The sequence below is a fragment of the Euphorbia lathyris genome, chromosome 6, assembly GCF_963576675.1.
Source record: "Euphorbia lathyris chromosome 6, ddEupLath1.1, whole genome shotgun sequence".
NCBI classification, from domain to species: domain Eukaryota; kingdom Viridiplantae; phylum Streptophyta; class Magnoliopsida; order Malpighiales; family Euphorbiaceae; genus Euphorbia; species Euphorbia lathyris.
Genome location: NC_088915.1, coordinates 54,599,158 through 54,608,354, shown reverse-complemented (window position 1 = coordinate 54,608,354; position 9,197 = coordinate 54,599,158). Strand labels below are relative to the sequence as shown.

Below are 9,197 nucleotides of genomic sequence, written 5' to 3'. Positions count from 1 at the left end.
TTTCGATCATTTGATCAATGAAAGCTAGAGGAAAATGATCTTTCCTAGTTGATTTATTTAGATTTCCATAATCTATACAAACTCTCCAACCAGTGGTGGTTCGTGTAGGTATTAATTCACCTTCTTCATTCCTTACAACTGGTATGCCTCCCTTTTTAGGTACACAATGGATTGGACTAACCCATTCACTATCCGAAATAGGGTAGATGATTCCATTGTCCAGAAGTTTAGTAATCTCATTTTTTACTACTTCCTTCATATTGGGATTTAGGCGTCTTTGCCTATCCGCTTTAGGTGGCTTATCTTCTTCTAAGTGAATTCTGTGCATTACAATACTCGGATTAATACCTTTTAAGTCTGAAATTTGCCAACCCATACTTCCTATCCTATTTCTAACAACTTCTTTCAATTTCTCTTCTTGATCTTGTGTTAATTTGTTAGAGATAATTATAGGTAGAGAATCGCCTTCCCCTAAGAAAGCGTACCTCAAATGACTTGGTAATTCTTTAAGTTCTAATTTAGGTGGAACTATAATCGAAGGCGGAACTGGTTCATCTTCTCGAATCAAAGGTTCTGGGTCCTTATCTTCTAGTTCCTCACTCATTATAGGTTCTATTATTTCTTATTTTTGAACAATGTCATTTACACATTCTTCAATCAAATCAAGTTTCATACAAGCAAAATCCTCCATAGGATATTTCATCGCTTGATTCATATCAAACTCAATCTTATCATCTCCTATTCTTAAAACTACTTTCCCTTCCGACACATCAACTAGAGCACGTCCCGTGTTCATGAACGGTCTACCAAAGATTAGCGGACAATTTACGTCATAAGCAAAATCTAAAATAACGAAATCGGTAGGAAAAATAAATTTGTCAACTTTAACTAAAACATCCTCAATTATACCGTATGGTCTTTTAGTGGTTTGATCCGCTAATTGCAAAACCATATTGGTACGTTTGATGTCTTCTTCTAGGCCTAACTTATTAAAAATAGATAATGGCATCAAGTTAATGCTTGCTCCTAAATCACAGAGACAACTGGGAAATTCAATATCTTCCAAGTTACATGGAATGGTGAAACATCCGGGATCTTTGAGTTTTGTGGGCAAATTGCTTGACACAATCGAACTGCAATCTTCAGTTAGCGAAATGGATGAAATTCCTTCCCAACTGATTTTCTTTGAAATTAAATCTTTGAGGAATTTACCATAATTGGGAATTTGCGTAATCGCATCCATAAACGTTAAATTAATATGCAAATTTTTAAGTTTGTCTAAAAATATTAAAAGTTGTTTATCATAGTCCTTATTGCGGACTTTGTGTGGTGTGGTTTGGGTACAAAAGTTTTTGTACTAGAGTCAATTGGTGCATCTTTTTGTTTTAATGTATCTTCTTTGGGCTTTGGTAAATCAGTTCCAGGTAAAGTCGAATTTTCGGGCATTTCCGGGCCTAAGTAATTTTTCCCTGAACGAAGAGTGATAGCCTTAACATGCTCTTTCGGATTTTCTTCCGTATGGCTTGGAAGACTTCCCTCTTTGCGGGATGGAATTGATTTAGCGAGTTGTCCAATTTGAATCTCCAAATTATGGATGCTAGATGATTGGTTTTTAATAAGCTGATCGAATTTATTCTCGATCCGTTTAAAACCATCGTCGTGATTACTTATTTTTCCGCTCATAGCATCAATGAATTTGTCGATTTTAGAAGATAAAGTGCTAATCGTATCTCTTGATTGATTTTGATAATTAGCAGTACGATTTTGACTAGCATTAGTATTATTATTATTATCTCTCCAGTTAAAGTTATGATGATTTCTCCATCCAGGATTATATGTATTGGAATAAGGGTTATTAGGTTGGTTTTGCCCTTGGACAAAATTTACCTGTTCAATTTCACTCATACCTTCGTAGTCCACATCCGTTTAGATTGGCTTACCATTAGAATCACACGGTGCCATAAACCTATCAATTTTGTGCGATAAAGCAGAAAATCGGGCTTGCAACATCGCAACTGGATCAAGATTCACTATACCTTTAACTGATGACGTAGTTGAGGATGATGGTTTCGCTAATGGTACGTGTCCACGTTCCGCGGGCCACATACTGCTGTTGATTGCCATTTCCTCCAAAAGTTCTCTTGCTTGGGCAGATGTTTTCTTCATGAATAACCCTCCAGACATAGCGTCCAATGAACCTCTAGTTGTAGGATTTAGTACATTATAAAATGTTTGCATTAAAAGTTCAGCGGGCAACTGGTGGTGTGGGCATAAACGTTGAAGTTCTTTAAAACGTTCCCAAGCCTCATAAAGAGTTTCATTATCATTTTGAGAAAAATATGTTAACTCTTTAATGACTCTTGCGGTTTTTGCTAAAGGAAAAAATTTTGATAATAATGCTTGGGCTAATTGCTCCCAAGTCTCAAATGATGCGGCTGGCATAGAAGTTAACCATTCTTTGGCTCGATCCTTCAAAGTAAAAGGAAAAATGCGAAGTTTGATTGCTTCTGCAGTTACATCAGTAATTTTAAAAGTGTCACAAATTTCTAAGAAATTTGTTAAATGGGTGTTAGGATTTTCGTTAGGTAACCCGTAAAATGTTACGTTATTTTGCAACATATTAAGCAATGCTGGCTTAGTTTCAAAATGGTGTGCATTAATTTGGGGTCTAACTATACTATTTGTTACACCGGCCACTCCTGGCCTAGTGTAATCCATAAGTGTGGCCATAACTTCTGGCTCGGTAATTCTAGTTTTTATTGGGGTTTTGTTTTTCTTTTTCTTTTCTTTCTTGTTCTTTTTAAGAGTTCTTTCAATTTCTGGGTCAATAGGATCTGGTGACGTGCCTGAACTTCGAGAACTGCGCATGAACCTGAAATTTCGCACGAATCGAAACTACCTACAAAACAGAATTTGAAAAATAAATATGTTAGTAATTTAAAATAAATTAAATATAAAAGTTTGAATAAGTATAAATAAACCTAGATTCGAAATAAAACACGAAAGATTTAAAATTTTGTCGAAAATTTTGGCGTTCCCCGGCAACGGCGCCAAAAACTTGTTGAGCGATTTCCGCAAGTGCACGGTATACGCTTGTAGTAATAAAAGATATCGATCCCACAGGGAACGTTTTTCGAAACAAAACTAATCGGTTAAATTTACTTTAAGGTTTATAATATGGAAAATCGTTTAATCGGTTTTGGTTTTGAAATTGCTAGAATGAGAATTAGGTTAGAGTATGAAAACGTTAGAAAATACTCTGATTTAAGAATGAATTTGCAAGATAGGAACGTTTAGTACTTTTTAGAAAAGTAAACAAATGTATTTGTTTGCATTAAGCAAAGAAAACAACTTTAAACTTTGTATGAATTATAAAGATGAAATAAATGACGGAACCTCTAATTATTTGGCTTTGAACATGACAAAACCCTATCCGGGATAATTGCCCTTAATCAAATTAAAACTCTTTCGAGATAATAATTTGCCTAAGTGTTCAACAAAGTTTCTTTGTAAAGATTTTGAATTAAATACGTTTTAATGAAAACACAAGCATCCACTTCGGATCCTTTACCAAAGTGCTGCATAACAATCTATCGAATAGAACGGACTTTATTAGATGAAATATAAATTGATACAAGTTTACAGAGAACATGGAGCATGGAAACATTCGACGGCTTGCAAGTGAACGGGTTGTCAATCCTTTCCTTGGGTTTCGTTAGAGTTTGTCAGGCTCAGAGGCGGATCCTCTACTCAATCTTCTCGTTGAATCTTCGTAATAGAGACTGGGTCGGTCTACTACCAAAATGAAAACTAAATTGGAACAATGTCTAAACGCTACTAAACTTGTTATTATTGAATAAACAATGTGTGTACAGCATATTGCTTTTTACAGAATCGAAATCTAACTTCTGAATCACTTGACTCAAAATTTCTGCATAAATTCTATACTAATCTCTTTCTTCTACATATCTTCAACTCTCCATCAACTCTTTATTTATAGATGTTAAAGAGTCTTGATTGAAGTGTCGTGTCCGTTGTGAAGAATCGTATCCGTTGCGAAAGGACGTCTTTATCCACCCGAACGATCGTGTTTCGTCGAAAACGAAAGTGTGTAACTAGGCCTCTACAGACTCCTGCTCGTACCGAGAATATTAAATTCTCTACCAAGAATGGGGGAGCATCAATTGGTCTTCAAACGAAGGGAAGGAGAAGCTGAAGAACGCGTGTCGCGACCGAGAATTTGGGGGCCGCGGTAACGGCACGGAACGTTTTTCACTTCTTCGGCTTTCGTTCTCGTCCTTGACTTGGCGTTATTAATTTTCGTCGTCTTCGACTCCTTTTGTAGGGTTTTTCTTCTGTTTTTGAGCGCTTTTCATTCCTATTTGGATTTTACCAAATATTTATGTACCTTACAAGAAAGAAACATATTCGAGAGTAAAAGCTTTCTAAACAGTTATAAATAACATAAATTCGTAGCAATATTAATGTAATTATTGATGATATTTTAGGTATATTTTGGGCTTAACAAGATACAAGTGGGCGAGTCTAGTCAGCTTTTGCTTATCAAATGCTGCAAAAGAATCAATATGAATTAAGCATGTGACACATAAAAGTAATTCTGAGTTTTTCTCCGTGAAGCGCTCATTGAGCTCTAAAAGTTGCATATCAATGACAGTATAAAATATACCAGTTTGATAATGACGCAAATTTGTAATTTTATGTGTATTTCTTTGTGACCTTCCTTGATCCACAAACATATCATCCATATTTGGAACATTGATGTTATTCTTTTCACAAAAAGAAGCCACTTGAATCAATAAAGAATCCCATCCATCATCTCTCATTTGTTGGAGGAGTTGTTTGGAAATTTGGACCAAACTTATTGCATTGATGATATCTTGATCTTTTCTTTGTAATGCTTTGGGACAAATCATGTGTAAGTCCCAATATCTTTTTCATCAAATGTAAGTTGAAAACAAACTCAAATGTTTGTGTCAAAGCAAGTAAAGCACAAGCTTGACCCTTTTGCTCTAAACTTTTTCCATCTCCCTGAATCACATCAAGCACATCAATCACAGAGGGAAACATGGTGATTAGGCTTACCAATGAAACATAATGTGAACTCCATCGTGTATCACCAGCTCATTGTAGAGAAGTTTCTTGATGTAATCATGTACCACTTTCTATCTCTCCATTTTGTAGTGCTTCAATGACTTTACTGTATTGCTTCTCACGAAGAAGATCTCTTCTCTTGCATGAAGCTCCCACAATATTTGATAAGTTAGAAACAACATTAAACAACAAAGCAACACGAACATGTTTTTTGGCCACAGCAACTAGAGCTAACTGCAATTGATAAGCAAAACAGTGTACATAATATGCAGAATGATTTTTTGTCAAGATCAATGTTTTTAGGCCATTAAACTCACTATTCATATTTCTAGCTCCATCATAACCTTGCCCACGTAAACTTGATATACTTAAACCATGTTTGGAAAATAATCCTTCCATTGCTAACTTGAGTGATAAAGCAGTTGTATCACTAACATGCACAATACCAAGAAAACGCTCAATCACATATCCTTTTTGGTTCACATAACGTAATACAATTGCCATTTGCTCTTTCACAGATATATCCCGAGATTAATCAATTAAAATAGAAAACAGTTCATTATGAAGATCATTGATGATAACTTTAGTGGTTTCAATAGAAGCAACACACACAACTTCCTTCTGAATATCAGGAGCAACAAGTTTAGAGTTACCTGGAGCATTATCTAAAGTGACTTTGTTGATGTCTTCATTATGATTTGCAAGAAACTTTAGAAGTTCCAAAAAATTCCCTTGATTACTTGAATCATTAGACTCGTCATTTCCTCGAAATGCTAGTCCTTGATGTAAAAGAAACCGAATGCAATCAATAGTTGCTGTTAGACGCATTCTGTATTCCTTTCGAGTTTGAACTGAATGCGTCTCAAAAGATACTTCAATGTGTTGTTTCTGATTCATCAAGTATTCACATTGCTTCCAAGCTTGGTTATGAGCACTATTGTGGGCGCCAACATGAGTTTGAAACCTTTCCTTCTTTTTCCAATTTGTAAATCCATCAACAATAAAACTATCTTTATTTGCTTGCTCACCAATATCTGATTTGTAAAGATAACAACACAGACAAAAAGCTGTATCTTTGGAAATGCCATATTCCAACCAAGTGTTATATGTTGAAACACCTTTCCACAAGATTTTGATTTGACAAAATCATCCATGATTAAGAGGCATTTAAATTTAAATACTTTGATTTAATTGTACTAATGTGTTTGTTCAATATTGAGTGCAAATATATATATATAAAGTTAGACAGGTCAAAAGTCAGCATAAGCCAAAGCTTAGTGGAACGGAACTCAGCATGAAAGAATAGAAGCTGAGTGAAGTAGAACTCAGCATCAGAAGCTTCCTTCAAAGTTGCCAGAACGAAGCTGACCAAATTAGAAGACTTTCAGAATTGAATAAACAGAACGGAACTGACTAAGAAGGAACTCAGCATGAAAATTGAACATTCAAAGATAACGAATGAAGCTGAGTGACAGTCAGGACAGCATGAAAGATCCGTTCAACTAAAGGACAAAGTCTGCCAAACTTCTGTACCAATAATTGAAGCCTCGAAAATACACAGAAGACTAATTCCAAGAAACAAGGGTCTATGGATTATTGGTAAAAGACAACTGGCACAAAAAGACAAGTCTGATGCAAGAAGACAAAACCTGACGCCTGAAGAAAACAGAGAAAGGGAATGGCGGAACAGACTGAAGCTGACCAGAAGCTGTTTGCTAAAAGAGCCGTTTTGGACTTAACGGCTAAATCATCTCAAATGATCCAATCTTCATAAATTCATCTATAAAAGGACAATGATAGTTCTTGGATCATTTGCCGAAGTATCAAAAGAAAAATACAAGAGAGAAAATCTTCAAAGCACTCAAATACAAAAAGATCTTACACCAACTTTTCTATTCTCTGTGTAAATGCTAGATTGATTGTTTTGTAATCATCTAAGGTGTTCTTTAGTTGAAAAGGAACAAGTGTGTAATCAATAGGAATATTGAGAGTGTTGAGCTGGGTACTTGGTTGTAAGTATTCAGTGGTAGAAAAATCTAAGTGCTGGGTTGTAGTACTTAGTAGGAGCTGAGTAGACGAATAGAGGACGTACTCTTGCATACTCACTGCCTTGTAAAGGGTTTGTGCTCTACCTTGAAAGAGCTCAGTATTGGATTGAAAATCCCAGGAGGAACTGGGGACTGGACGTAGGCAGAGAGGCCGAACTAGGATAAGTCGTGTTGAGTAACTTCTAAACTCTTTCTCTCAATATATATATATATGTGCATGTGTTGCTTGTGAAATTTACTCGGCTTATAAATTGTTAAAACTGAAACTGAGTAAATCTGAGTGCTGAGTTGGAAGCTGACCTTTCAAGTGTCAATTCCCAACTCTCAGGTCAAGTAGTCTTAGTCAGCATAGAACTAAAACTGTCTGACTAATTAATCGGTCGTGCTGACCAACACGCTGAGTTATCAAACTCTTAAAATAACATTAAGTCAGTATAATTAAAAGCCAAAAAAGTTACATTAGTTCCTAACCCCCCCTTGGAACTAATTACTAGGGACCAACAAGTGGTATCAGAGCCTAAGCTCACTACTCAAAGATCTAACAATCTTGAGCTGATCCCTAAAAATGGGTGAGAATAGCACTCGTTTCCTCCCAGGAAACCAAACAACACAGATACTCCCTGAAGGATTATCAATCACTAGACCTCCCCTATTCTTTGGGTCAAATTATACATTCTGGAAAAATAGGATGAAGAACTTTATACAAGCCACAAACATGAGTGCATGGCTTGCAATTGTTCAAGGTCCACATGTGCCATACAAAACTGTTAACAATGAGAAAGTTGTTAAAAGTGAAGCTGAGTGGACAGAGGATGACCTCAGAAAATTACAAAATAATGCTTCGGCTATCAATATGCTTCACTGTGCTCTAGATGCTGCAGAATACAATAAGATTTCAGGTTGTGAGTCAGCACAGGAGATCTGGAAAAAGCTGGAAGTAACTTATGAAGGCACCAGCAAGGTCAAGGAATCCAAAGTGAACCAACACATGCGATTGTATGAGCTGTTCGAGATGACTGACAATGAGGACATCTCAGCAATGAATGCCAGGTTCACCAACATAATAAATGAGCTTAAAAGACTCGGTAAGAATTTCACTGAAGAAGAACAAGTGAAGAAGATCTTACGAAGTCTTCCCAAAAGCTGGCAAGCCAAGAAGACAGCTGTAGAGGAAGCTCAGGACCTGACCACATACAAATATGATGAGCTGATCGGTTCCTTGCTGACCCATGAAATCTCCATGAAAAACTTTGAAGCTAAAGAAAAATCTGAGGACAAGAAACAGAAATCACTAGTGATGAAAGCTGATTCCACAGAAGCTGAGTCGACTGATGATGAGGAAATGGCCATGTTTACTAGAAAAATGAAAAAGTTGTTCAGAAGAAATGAAAGAAATAGTAAGCGGCCATACAAGAGAGGAGACAGATATAAAGCTGAGTCCAGTGACACCAGATACAAAAAGGACAGCTCCAAGCCCGTCACATGTTATGAGTGCCATCAAACTGGGCATATTAAGTCAAACTGCCCTAATCTGAAGAAAGATAAGAATGGAAGCAAAAAGGCAATGGTGGCCACGTGGAGTGACAGTGATGAGTCGACATCATCTGAAGCTGAGCAAAATGAAACAGCCAACATATGTTTTATGGCAGATGATGGAGCTGACCAATCTCAATTTGAGCAAGCTGACCTCTCTGGAGATTTTGAACAGGAGGAAAACAACAATGAGGTAACATCCTTACTTTTGCTTAGAAACGAAATGGTAAATGCCCTGAGTGACTTATATACACTAACTAAGAAGTGTGACAAAAAGATTAAGGCACTCAGCAGGCGCTGTGACGAGATTGAGGAGGTCAAGCTGAGTGACCTCCGATATCTCCTCTAGGACAACTCAGATTTACATACCAACATGCAAATCTTACATAAGTTTGTCACGGAGGTTCAAACTGAGTCAAAGAAACTTAGAAAGGATGTCACAACTTTACAGAACCAAATAAAAGGTTCAACAAAGAATAAACCCCATGCTGAGTACTCAGGTAC

At 36.5% G+C, this 9,197-nt stretch overlaps 1 non-coding gene across 1 annotated transcript; it reads left to right on the top strand.

The window, feature by feature from the left end:
* The first annotated feature begins 2,254 nt into the window (after positions 1 to 2,254).
* LOC136234302 (small nucleolar RNA R71) lies at positions 2,255 to 2,361 on the top strand. The gene has a single exon (XR_010691192.1). It is a non-coding gene; the product is annotated as a small nucleolar RNA R71 (small nucleolar RNA).
* The last annotated feature ends 6,836 nt before the right edge of the window (positions 2,362 to 9,197 follow it).